The sequence below is a fragment of the Camelus dromedarius genome, chromosome 21, assembly GCF_036321535.1.
Source record: "Camelus dromedarius isolate mCamDro1 chromosome 21, mCamDro1.pat, whole genome shotgun sequence".
Lineage (NCBI taxonomy): Eukaryota > Metazoa > Chordata > Mammalia > Artiodactyla > Camelidae > Camelus > Camelus dromedarius.
Window position 1 is genome coordinate 1,739,415 of NC_087456.1, and position 14,054 is coordinate 1,753,468.

Below are 14,054 nucleotides of genomic sequence, written 5' to 3' on the forward strand. Positions count from 1 at the left end.
TTGCAAACTCCACTCCATACATATATATGGGGAGGTTCTAGCTCCAACTCGGTTTTACAGTGAAAACTGCAGGAACTTCAAACCGGCACTAGGAAACAGACTTTCAAACAAGAGTAATAGTTTCTCCTACAACCCGTTCCCTTTGTGCTAGATGAAAGAACGTCTCTCCACATGCTCAGTTCTGAGAGATAAGTGTGTGTGAAAGCCGTCCTTCACCTAGCTTGTTGGGAACACAAAGCTTCTTTTCAGTTGCAAACTCCACTCCATACATATATACGGGGAGGTACTAGCTCCAACTCTGTTTTACAGTGAAAACTGCAGGAAATTCAAACCGGCACTAGGAAACAGATTGAGAAACCAGAGTAAAAGTTTCACCTGCAACCCGTTCCCTTTGTGCTAGATGAACGATCGTCTCTCCACAGGCTCAGTTCTTAGAGATAAGTGTGTGTGAAAGCCGTCCTTCACCTCGCTTGTTGGGAACACAAAGTTTCTCTTCAGTTGCAAATTCCACTCCATACATATATATGGGGAGGTAGTAGATCCAAATCGGTATTACAGTGAAAACTGCACGAACTTCAAAACGGCACTAGGAAACAGACTGAGAAACCAGAGTAAAAATTTCTCCTGCAACCCGTTCCCTTTTTGTCAAATGAACGAACGTCCCTCCACATGCTCAGTTCTGAGAGATAAATTTGTGTGAAAGCCGTCGTTCACTTATCTTGTTGGGAAAACAAAGTTTCTCTTCAGTTGCAAACTCCACTCCATACATATATATGGGTATGTAGAAGCTCCAATCGGTTTTACAGTGAAAACTGCAGGAACTTCAAACCGGCACTAGGAAACAGACTGAGAAACCAGAGTAAAAGTTTCTCCTGCAACCCGTTCCCTTTGTGCTAGATGAACGATCGTCTCTCCACATGCTCAGTTCTGAGAGATAATTCGTGTGAAAGCCGTCCTTCACCTCGCTTGTTGGGAAAACAAAGTTTCTCTTAGGTTGCAAACTCCACTCCATACATATATATGGTGAGGTATTAGTTCCAACTCTGTTTTACAATGAAATCTGTAGGAACATCAAACCGGCACTAGGAAACAGACTGAGAAACCAAAGTAAAATTATCTCCTGCAACCCGTTCCCTTTGTGCTAGATGAACGAACGTCTCTCCACATGCTCAGTTCTGAGAGATAAGTGTGTGTGAAAGCCGTCCTTCACCTAGCTTGTTGGGAACACAAAGTTTCTTTTCAGTTGCAAACTCCACTCCATTCATATATATGGGGAGGTACAAGCTCCAACTCGGTTTTACAGTGAAAACTGTTGGAACTTCACGCTGGCACTGGGAAACACACTGAGAAACCAGAGAAATTTTCCCCTGCAACCCGTTCCATTTGTGTTAGATGAACGAAAGTCTCTCCACGTGCTCAGGTCTGAGAGATAAGTGAGTGTGAAAGCCGTCCTTCACCTAGCTGGTTGGGAACACAAAGTTACTTTTCAGTTGCAAACTCCACTACATACATATATATGGGGAGGTACTAGCTCCAACTCGGTTTTACAGTGAAAACTGCAGGAAATTCAAACCGGCACTAGGAAACAGATTGAGAAACCAGAGTAAAAGTTTCACCTGCAACCCGTTCCCTTTGTGCTAGATGAACGATCGTCTCTCCACAGGCTCAGTTCTTAGAGATAAGTGTGTGTGAAAGCCGTCCTTCACCTCGCTTGTTGGGAACACAAAGTTTCTCTTCAGTTGCAAATTCCACTCCATACATATATATGGGGAGGTAGTAGATCCAAATCGGTTTTACAGTGAAAACTGCACGAACTTCAAAACGGCACTAGGAAACAGACTGAGAAATCAGAGTAAAAGTTTCTCCTGCAACCCGTTCCCTTTTTGTCAAATGAACGAACGTCCCCCCACATGCTCAGTTCTGAGAGATAAATTTGTGTGAAAGCCGTCGTTCACTTATCTTGTTGGGAAAACAAAGTTTCTCTTCAGTTGCAAACTCCACTCCATACATATATATGGGTATGTAGAAGCTCCAATCGGTTTTACAGTGAAAACTGCAGGAACTTCAAACCGGCACTAGGAAACAGACTGAGAATCCAGAGTAAAAGTTTCTCCTGCAACCCGTTCCCTTTGTGCTAGATGAACGATCGTCTCTCAACATGCTCAGTTCTGAGAGATAATTCGTGTGAAAGCCGTCCTTCACCTCGCTTGTTGGGAAAACAAAGTTTCTCTTAGGTTGCAAACTCCACTCCATACATATATATGATGAGGTATTAGTTCCAACTCTGTTTTACAATGAAATCTGTAGGAACTTCAAACCGGCACTAGGAAACAGACTGAGAAACCAGAGTAAAAGTTCCTCCTGCAACCCGTTCCCTTTGTGCTAGATGAACGAACGTCTCTCCATATGCTCAGTTCTGAGAGATAATTGTGTGTGAAAGCCGTCCTTCACTTTGCTTGTTGGGAACACAAAGATTCTTTTCAGTTGCAAACTCCACTCCATACAAATATATGGGGAAGTACGAGCTCCAACTCAGTTTTACAGTGAAAATTGCAAGAAATTCAAACCGGCACTAGGAAACAGACTGAGAAACCAGAGTAAAAGTTTCCCCTGCAACACGTTCCCTTTGTGCTACATGAACGAACGTCTCTCCACATGCTCAGTTCTGAGAGATAATTGTGTGTGAAAGCCGTCCTTACCTACCTTGTTTGGAACACAAAGATTCTCTTCAGTTGCAAACACCACTCCATATATATATATGGGGAGGTACTTGCTCCAACTCGGTTTTAAAGTGAAACCTGCAGGAACTTCAAACCGGCACTAGGAAACAGACTGAGGAACCAGAGTAAAAGTTTCTCCTGCAAACCGTTCCCTTTGTGCTATATGAACGAACGTCTCCCATATGCTCAGTTCTGAGAGATAATTGTGTGTGAAAGCCGTCCTTCACTTAGATTGTTGGGAACATAAGTTTCTTTTCAGTTGCAAACTCCACTCCATTCATATATATGGGGAGGTAATAGCTCCAACTCGGTTTTACAGTGAAAACTGCAGGAAATTCAAACCGGCACAAGGAAACAGACTGAGAAACCAGAGTAAAAGTTTCCCCTGAAACACGTTCCCTTTGTGCTAGATGAACGAACGTCTCTCCACATGCTCCGTTCTGAGAGATAAGTGTGTGTGAAAGCCGTCCTTCACCTAGCTTGTTGGGAACACAAAGTTTCTCTTCAGTTGCAAACCCCACTCCATATATATATATTGGGAGGTACTTGCTCCAACACGGTTTTAAAGTGAAAACTGCAGGAACTTCAAACCGGCACTAGGAAACAGACTGAGAAACCAGAGTAAAAGTTTCTCCTGCAACCCGTTCCCATTGTGCTAGATGAATGAAAGTCTCTCCATATGCTCATTTCTGAGAGATAATTGTGTGTGAAAGCCGTCCTTCACTTAGCTTGTTGGGAACACAAAGATTCTTTTCAGTTGCAAACTCCACTCCATTCATATATATGGGGAGGTACTAGCTCCAACTCGGTTTTACAGTGGAAACTGGAGGAACTTCAAACTGGCACTAGGAAACAGACTGAGAAACCAGAGAAAAATTTCTCCTGCAACCCGTTCCCTTTGTGCTAGATGAACGAACGTCTCTCCACATGCTCAGTTCTGAGAGATAAGTGTGTGTGAACGCCGTCCTTCACCTCGCTTGTTGGGAACACAAAGTTTCTCTTCAGTTGCAAACTCCACTCCATATATATATATGGAGATGTACTTGCTCCAACTCGGTTTTAAAGTGAAAACTGCAGGAACTTCAAACTGGCACTAGGAAACAGACTGAGAAACCAGAGTAAAAGTTTCTCCTTCAACCCGATCACTTTGTGCTAGATGAACGAACGTCTCTCCATATGCTCAGTTCTGAGAGATAATTGTGTGTGAAAGCCGTCCTTCACATAGCTTGTTGGGAACACAAAGTTTCTTTTCAGTTGCAAACTCCACTACATTCATATATAAGGGGAGGTACTAGCTCCAACTCGGTTTTACAGTGAAAACTGTTGGAACTTAAAACTGGCACTAGGAAACAGTCTGAGGAACCAGAGAAAAATTTCTCCTGCAACCCGTTCCCTTTGTGCTAGATGAACGAACGTCTGTCCACATGCTCAGTTCTGAGAGATAAGTGTGTGTGAAAGCCGTCCTTCACATAGCTTGTGGGGAACACAAAGTTTCTCTTCAGTTGCAAACTCCACTCCATACATATATATGGGGAGGTACTAGCTCCAAATCTTTTTTAAAGTGAAAAATGCAGGAACTTCAAACCGCACTAGGAAACAGACTGAGAAACCAAAGTAAAATTATCTCCTACAACCCGTTCCCTTTGTGCTAGATGAACGAATGTCTCTCCACATGCTCAGTTCTGAGAGAAAATTGGGTGTGAAAGCCGTCCTTCACCTAGCTTGTTGGGAACACAAAGTTTCTTTTCAGTTGCAAAATCCACTCCATACATATATATGGGCATGTACAAGCTCGAACTCGGTTTTACACTGAAAACTGCAGGAACTTCAAACCGGAACTATGAAACAGACTGAGAAACCAGAGTAAAAATTTCTCCTGCAAACCGTTCCTTTTGTGTTAGATGAAAGAACGTCTCTCCACATGCTCAGTCCTGAGAGATAAGTGTGTGTGAAAGCCGTCCTTAACATAGCTTGTGGGGAACACAAAGTTTCTCTTCAGTTGCAAACTCCACTCCATACATATATATGGGGAGGTACTAGCTCCAAATCTTTTTTAAAGTGAAAACTGCAGGAACTTCAAACCGGCATTAGGAAACAGACTGAGAAACCAGAGTAAAAGTTTCTCCTGCAACCCGTTCCCTTTGTGCTACATGAACGAACGTCTCTCCACATGCTCAGTTCTGAGAGATAATTGAGTGTGAAAGCCGTCCTTCACGTATCTTATTTGGTACACAAAGTTTCTCTTCAGTTGCAAACTCCAATCCATACATATATATGGGTAGGTACTAGCTCCAACTCGGTTTTACACTGAAAACTGCAGGAACTTCAAACCGGCACTAAGAAATAGACTGAGAAACCAGAGTAAAAGTTTCTCCTGCAACCCGTTCCCTTTGTGTCAAATGAACGAACGACCCTCCACATGCTCAGTTCTGAGAGATAAATATGTGTGAAAGCCGTCCGTCACTTAGCTTGTTGCGAACACAAAGTTTCCCTTCAGATGCAAACTCCACTCCATACATATATATGGGGAGGTACTAGCTCCAACTCGGTTTTACAGTGAAAAATGCAGGAACTTCAAACCGGCACTAGGAAACAGAATGAGAAACCAGAGTAAAAGTTTCTCCTGCAACCCATTCCCTTTGTGCTAGATGAACTAACGTCTCTCCACATGCTCAGTTCTGAGAGATAAGTGTGTGTGAAAGCCGTCCTTCACCTAGCTTGTTGGGAAAACAAAGTTTCTCTTCAGTTGCAAACTCCACTCCATACATATATATGGGTATGTAGAAGTTCCAACTCGGTTTTACAGTGAATACTGCAGAAAGCTCAAACCGGCACTAGGAAACAGACTGAGAAACCAAAGTAAAATTATCTCCTGCAACCCGTTCCCTTTGTGCTAGATGAACGAATGTCTCTCCACATGCTCAATTCTGAGAGATAAGTGTGTGTGAAAGCCGTCCTTCACCTAGCTTGTTGGGAACACAAAGTTTCTTTTCACTTGCAAAATCCACTCCATACATATATATGGGCAGGTACAAGCTCGAACTCGGTTTAACACTGAAAACTGCAGGAACTTCAAACCGGAACTAGGAAACAGACTGAGAAACCAGAGTAAAAATTTCTCCTGCAAACCGTTTCCTTTGTGTTAGATGAAAGAACGTCTCTCCACATGCTCAGTCCTGAGAGATAAGTGTGTGTGAAAGCCGTCCTTCACATAGCTTGTGGGGAACACAAAGTTTCTCTTCAGTTGCAAACTCCACTCCATACATATATATGGGGAGGTACTAGCTCCAAATCTTTTTTAAAGTGAAAACTGCAGGAACTTCAATCCGGCACTAGGAAACAGACTGAGAAACCAGAGTAAAGTTTCACCAGCAACCCTTTCCCTTTGTGCTAGATGAACGAACGTCTCTCCACATGCTCAGTTCTGAGACATAAATGTGTGTGAATGCCGTCCTTCACCTAGCTTGTTGGGAACACAAAGTTTCTCTTCAGTTGCAAACTCCACACCATACATATATATGGGGAGGTACTAGCTCCAAATCGGTTTTACAGTGAAAACTGCAGGAACTTCAAAGGGGCACTAAGAAACAGACTGCAAAACCAGAATAAAAGTTTCTCCTGAAACCCGTTCCCTTTGTGCTAGATGAACGAACGTCTCTCCACATGCTCAGTTCTGAGAGAGAAATGTGTCTGAAAGCCGTACTTCACCTAGCTTGTTGGGAACACAAAGTTACTTTTCAGTTGCAAACTCCAATCCATACATATATATGGGGGGTACTAGCTCCAACTTGGTTTTACAGTGAAAACTGCAGGAACTTCAAACCGGCACTAGGAAACAGACTGAGAAACCAGAGTAAATGTTTCTCCTGCAACTCGTTCCCTTTGTGCTAGATGAACGAACGTCTCTCCACATGCTCAGTTCTGAGAGATAATTGTGTGTGAAAGCCGTCCTTCACCTAGCTTGTTGGGAAAACAAAGTTTCTCTTCAGTTGCAAACTCCACTCCATACATATATATGGGTATGTAGAAGTTCCAACTCGGTTTTACAGTGAATACTGCAGAAAGGTCAAACCGGCACTAGGAAACAGACTGAGAAATCAGAGTAAAGTTTCACCAGCAATCCGTTCCCTTTGTGCTAGATGAACGAACGTCTCTCCACATGCTCAGTTCTGAGAGATAAGTGTGTGTGAAAGCCGTCCTTCACCTAGCTTGTTGGGAACACTAAGTTTCTCTTCAGTTGCAAACTCCACTCCATATATATATATTGGGAGGTACTTGCTCCAACACGGTTTTAAAGTGAAAACTGCAGGAACTTCAAACCGGCACTAGGAAACAGACTGAGAATCCAGAGTAAAAGTTTCTCCTGCAACCCGTTCCCTTTGTGCTAGATGAATGAAAGTCTCTCCATATGCTCAGTTCTGAGAGATATTTGTGTGTGAAAGCCGTCCTTCATTTAGCTTGTTGGGAACACAAAGTTTCTTTTCAGTTGCAAACTCCACTCCATTCATATATATGGGGAGGTACTAGCTCCAACTCGGTTTTACAGTGAAAACTGTTGGAACTTCAAACTGGCACTAGGAAACACACTGAGAACCAGAGAAAAATTTCTCCTGCAACACGTTCCCTTTGTGCTAGATGAACGAACGTCTCTCCACGTACTCAGGTCTGAGAGATAATTGAGTGTGAAAGCCGTCCTTCACCTAGCTTGTTGGGAACACAAAGTTTCTCTTCAGTTGCAAACTCCACTCCATATATATATATGGGGAGGTACTTGCTCCAACTCGGTTTAAAAGTGAAAACTGCAGGAACTTCAAACCGGCACTAGGAAACAGACTGAGAAACCAGAGTAAAAGTTTCTCCTGCAACCCGTTCCCAATGTGCTAGATGAATGAAAGTCTCTCCATATGCTCATTTCTGAGAGATATTTGTGTGTGAAAGCCGTCCTTCATTTAGCTTGTTGGGAACACAAAGTTTCTTTTCAGTTGCAAACTCCACTCCATTCATATATATGGGGAGGTACTAGCTCCAACTCGGTTTTACAGTGAAAACTGCAAGAAATTCAAACCGGCACTAGGAAACAGACTGAGAAACCAGAGTAAAAGTTTCCCCTGCAACACGTTCCCTTTGTGCTACATGAACGAACGTCTCTCCACATGCTCAGTTCTGAGGGATAATTGTGTGTGAAAGCCGTCCTTCACCTACCTTGTTTGGAACACAAAGTTTCTCTTCAGTTGCAAACTCCACTCCATATATATATATGGAGATGTACTTGCTCCAACTCGGTTTTAAAGTGAAAACTGCAGGAACTTCAAACTGGCACTAGGAAACAGACTGAGAAACCAGAGTAAAAGTTTCTCCTGCAACCCGTTCCCTTTGTGCTAGATGAACGAACGTCTCTCCACATGCTCAGTTCTGAGAGATAAGTGTGTGTGAAAGCCGTCCTTCACCTAGCTTGTTGGGAAAACAAAGTTTCTCTTCAGTTGCAAACTCCACTCCATACATATATATGGGTATGTAGAAGTTCCAACTCGGTTTTACAGTGAATACTGCAGAAAGCTCAAACCGGCACTAGGAAACAGACTGAGAAACCAAAGTAAAATTATCTCCTGCAACCCGTTCCCTTTGTGCTAGATGAACGAATGTCTCTCCACATGCTCAGTTCTGAGAGATAAGTGTGTGTGAAAGCCGTCCTTCACCTAGCTTGTTGGGAACACAAAGTTTCTTTTCACTTGCAAAATCCACTCCATACATATATATGGGCAGGTACAAGCTCGAACTCGGTTTAACACTGAAAACTGCAGGAACTTCAAACCGGAACTAGGAAACAGACTGAGAAACCAGAGTAAAAATTTCTCCTGCAAACCGTTTCCTTTGTGTTAGATGAAAGAACGTCTCTCCACATGCTCAGTCCTGAGAGATAAGTGTGTGTGAAAGCCGTCCTTCACATAGCTTGTGGGGAACACAAAGTTTCTCTTCAGTTGCAAACTCCACTCCATACATATATATGGGGAGGTACTAGCTCCAAATCTTTTTTAAAGTGAAAACTGCAGGAACTTCAATCCGGCACTAGGAAACAGACTGAGAAACCAGAGTAAAGTTTCACCAGCAACCCTTTCCCTTTGTGCTAGATGAACGAACGTCTCTCCACATGCTCAGTTCTGAGACATAAATGTGTGTGAATGCCGTCCTTCACCTAGCTTGTTGGGAACACAAAGTTTCTCTTCAGTTGCAAACTCCACACCATACATATATATGGGGAGGTACTAGCTCCAAATCGGTTTTACAGTGAAAACTGCAGGAACTTCAAAGGGGCACTAAGAAACAGACTGCAAAACCAGAATAAAAGTTTCTCCTGAAACCCGTTCCCTTTGTGCTAGATGAACGAACGTCTCTCCACATGCTCAGTTCTGAGAGAGAAATGTGTCTGAAAGCCGTACTTCACCTAGCTTGTTGGGAACACAAAGTTACTTTTCAGTTGCAAACTCCAATCCATACATATATATGGGGGGTACTAGCTCCAACTTGGTTTTACAGTGAAAACTGCAGGAACTTCAAACCGGCACTAGGAAACAGACTGAGAAACCAGAGTAAATGTTTCTGCTGCAACCCGTTCCCTTTGTGCTAGATGAACGAACGTCTCTCCACATGCTCAGTTCTGAGAGATAATTGTGTGTGAAAGCCGTCCTTCACCTAGCTTGTTGGGAAAACAAAGTTTCTCTTCAGTTGCAAACTCCACTCCATACATATATATGGGTATGTAGAAGTTCCAACTCGGTTTTACAGTGAATACTGCAGAAAGGTCAAACCGGCACTAGGAAACAGACTGAGAAATCAGAGTAAAGTTTCACCAGCAATCCGTTCCCTTTGTGCTAGATGAACGAACGTCTCTCCACATGCTCAGTTCTGAGAGATAAGTGTGTGTGAAAGCCGTCCTTCACCTAGCTTGTTGGGAACACAAATTTTCTCTTCAGTTGCAAATTCCACTCCATACATATATATGGGGAGGTAGTAGCTCCAACTCCGTTTTACAGTGAAAACTGCAGGAACTTCAAACCGGCACTAGGAAACAGACTGAGAAACTAGAGAAAAAGTTTCTCCTGCAAACCGTTCCCTTTGTGCTAGATGAACGAAAGTCTCTCCTCATGTTCAGTAGTGAGAGGTAAGTGTGTGTGAAAGCCGTACTTCATGTAGCTTGTTGGGAACACAAAGTTTCTCTTCAGTTGCAAACTCCACTCCATACATATATATGAGGAGGTAGTAGCTCCAACTCGGATTTACAGTGAAAACTGCAGGAACTTCAAACCGGCACTAGGAAACATACTGAGAAACCAGAGTAAAAGTTTCTCCTGAAACCGTTCCCTTTGTGCTAGATGAACGAACGTCTCTCCACATAATCAGTTCTGAGAGATAATTGTGTGTGAAAGCCGTCCTTCACCTAGCTTTTGGGAACACAAAGTATCTCTTCAGTTGCAAACTCCATTCGATACAAATATATGGGGATGTAATTGCTCCAAATCGGTTTTACACTGAAAACTGCAGGAACTTCATACCGGCACTAGGAAAAAGACAGAGAAACCAGAGTAAAATTTCTCCTGCAACTCGTTCCCTTTGTGCTAGATGAACGAAAGTCTCTCCAGATGCTCAGTTCTGAGAGATAAGTGTGTGTGAAAGCCGTCCTTCAACTAGCTTGTTGGGAACACAAATTTTCTCTTCTGTTGCAAACTCCAGTCCTTACATATATATAGGGAGGTTCAAGCTCCAAATCGGTTTTACCGAGAAAACTGTACGAAGTTCAAACCGGCACTAGGAAACAGACTGAGAAACCAGAGTAAAAGTTTCTCCTGAAACCCGTTCTCTTTGTGCTAGATGAAAGAACGTATCTCCACATGCTCAGATCTGAGAGATAAATGTGTGTGAAAGCCGTCCTTCACCTAGCTTGTTGGGAACACAAAGTTTCTCTTCAGTTGCAAACTCCACTCCATACATATATATGGAGAGGTAGTAGCTCCAACTCAGTTTTCCAGTGAAAACTGCAGGAACATCAAACAGGCACTAGGAAACAGACTGAGAAACCAGAGTAAAGTTTCACCTGCATCCCGTTCCCTTTGTGCTAGATGAACGAAAGTCTTTTCTTATGCTCAGTACTGAAAGATAAGTGTGTGTGAAAGCCGTCCTTCATGTAGCTTGTTGGGAACACAAAGTTTCTCTTCAGTTGCAAACTCCACTCCATACATATATATGAGGAGGTAGTAGCTCCAACTGGGATTTACAGTGAAAACTGCAGGAACTTCAAATCGGCACTAGGAAACAGACTGAGAAACCAGAGTAAAAGTTTCTCCTGAACCCGTTCCCTTTGTGCTAGATGAACGAACTTCTCTCCACATACTCAGTTCTGAGAGATAAGTGTGTGTGAAAGCCGTCCTTCACCTAGATTTTGGGAACACAATGTATCTCTTCAGTTGCAAACTCCAGTCGATACATATATAAGGGGAGGTACTAGCTCCAACCCGGCTTTAAAGTGAAAACTGCAGGAACTTCAAACCGGCACTAGGAAAAAGACAGAGAAACCAGAGTAAAATTTCTCCTGCAACACGTTCTATTTATGCTAGATGAGCGAACGTCTCTCCACATGCTCAGTTCTGAGAGATAAGTGTGTGTGAAAGCCGTCTTTCACATAGCTTGTTGGGAACACAAAGTTTCTCTTCAGTTGCAAACTCCAGTCCTTACATATATATAGGGAGGTACAAGTCCAAATCGGTTTTACCGCGAAAACTGCAGGATCTTCAAACCGGCACTAGGAAACAGACTGAGAAACCAGAGAATTAGTTTCTCCTGCAACCCGTTCCCTTTGTGGTAGATGTTCGAACGTCTCTCAACATGCTCAGTTCTGAGAGATAAATGTGTGTTAAAACCGTTCTTCACCTAGCTTGTTGGGAACACAAAGTTTCTTTTAAGTTGCAAACTCCACTCCATACATATATATGGGGACGTACTAACTCCAAATCGGTTTTACAGTGAAAACTGCAGGATCGTCAAACCGGCACTAGGAAACAGACTGAGAAACCAGAGTAAAGTTTCACCTGCAACCCGTTCCCTTTGTGCTAGATGAACGAAAGTCTCTCCACATGCTCAGTTCTGAGAGAAAAGTGTGTGTGTAAGCCGTCCTTCACCTAGCTTGTTGGGAACACAAAGTTTCTCTTCAGTTGCAAACTCCACTCCATACATATATATGGAGATGTTCTAGCTCCAACTCGCTTATACTGTGAAAAATGCAGGAACTTCAAACCGGCACTAGGAAACAGACTGAGAAACCAGAGTAAAGTTTCACCTGCAACCCGTTCCCTTTGTGCTAGATGAACGAAAGTCTCTCCAGATGCTCAGTTCTGAGAGATAAGTGTGTGTGAAAGCCGTCCTTCACATACCTTGTTGGGAACACAAAGTTTCTTTTCCGTTGCAACCTCCACTCCATACATATATATGGGGAGGTACTAGCCCCAACTCGGTTTTACAGTGAAAACTGCAGGAACTTCAAACAAGCACTAGGAAACAGACTGAGAAACCAGAGTAAAAGTTTCTCCTGCAACCTGTTCCCTTTGTGCTAGATGAACGAACGTCTCTCCACATGCTCAGTTCTGAGAGATAAGTGTGTATGAAAGCCGTCCTTCACCTAGCTTGTTGGGAACACAAAGTTTCTCTTCAGTATCAAACTCCACTCCATACATATATATGGGGATGTACTAGCTCCAACTCGGTTTTACAGTGAAAACTGCAGGAACTTCAAACCGGCACTAGGAAACAGACTGAGATACCAGAGTAAAAGATTCCCCTGCAACCCGTTCCCTTTGTGCTAGATGAACGAACGTCTCTACACCTGCTCAGTTCTGAGAGATAAGTGTGTGTGAAAGCCGTCCTTCACCTAGCTTGTTGGGAACACCAAGTTTCTTTTCAGTTGCAAACTCCACTCCATACATATATATGGGGAGGTAGTAGCTCTAAATCATTTTTACAGTGAAAACTGCAGGAACGTCAAACTGGCACTAGGAAACAGACTGAGAAACCAGAGTAAAAGTTTCTCCTGCAACCCGTTCCCTTTGTGCTAGATGAACGAACGTCTCTCCACATGCTCAGTTCTGAGAGATAAGTATGTGTGAAAGCCGTCCCTCACATAGCTTGTTGGGAACACAATGTTTCTTTTCAGTTGCAAACTACACTCCATACATATATATGGGGAGGTACTAGCTCCAACTCGGTTTTACAGTGAAAACTGCAGGAACATCATACCGGCACTAGGAAACAGACTGAGAAACCAGAGTAAAAGTTTCTCCTGCAACCCGTTCCCTTTGTGCTAGATGAACGAACGTCTCTCCACATGCTCATGTCTAAGAGAAAGTTGTGAGTGAAAGCCGCCCTTCAACTAGCTTGTTGGGAACACAAAGTTTCTTTTCAGTTGCAAACTCCACTCCATACATATATATGGGGAGGTACTAGCACCAACTCTGTTTTGCAGTGAAAACTGCAGGAACTTCAAACCGGCACTAGGAAACAGACTGAGATAAAAGAGGAAATGTTTCTCATGCAACCCGTTCCCTTTGTGCTAGATGAACGAACGTCTCTCCACATGCTCATTTCTAAGAGAAAAGTGTGTGTGAAAGCCGTCCTTCACCTAGCTTGTTGGGAACACAAAGTTTCTTTTCAGTTGCAAACTCCACTCCATACATATATATGGGTAGGTACTAGCTCCAACTCGGTTTTGCAGTGAAAACTGCAGGAACTTCAAACCGGCACTAGGAAACAGACTGAGAAACCAGAGTAAAAGTTTCTCCTGCAACACGTTCCCTTTGTGCTAGATGAAAGAAAGTCTCTCCACATGCTCAGTTCTGAGAGATAAGTGTGTGTGAAAGCCGTCCTTCACATAGCTTGTTGGGAACACAAAGTTTCTCTTCAGTTGCAAACTCCACTCCAAACATATATATGGGGAGGTAGTAGCTCCAACTCGGTTTTACAGTGAAAACTGCAGGAACTTCATACCGGCACTAGGAAACAGACTGAGAAACCAGAGTAAATGTTTCTCCTGCAAACCGTTCCCTTTTTGCTAGATGAACGAACGTCTCTCCACATACTCAGTTCTGAGGGATAAGTGTGTGTGAAAGCCGTCCTTCACCTAGCTTGTTGGGAACACAAAGATTCTCTTCAGTTGCAAACTCCACTCCATACATATATATGGGTATGTAGTAGATCCAACTCGGTTTTACAGTGAAAACTGCAGGAACTTCAAACTGGCACTAGGAAACAGACTGAGAAACCACAGTAAAAGTTTCTCCTGCAACCCGTTCC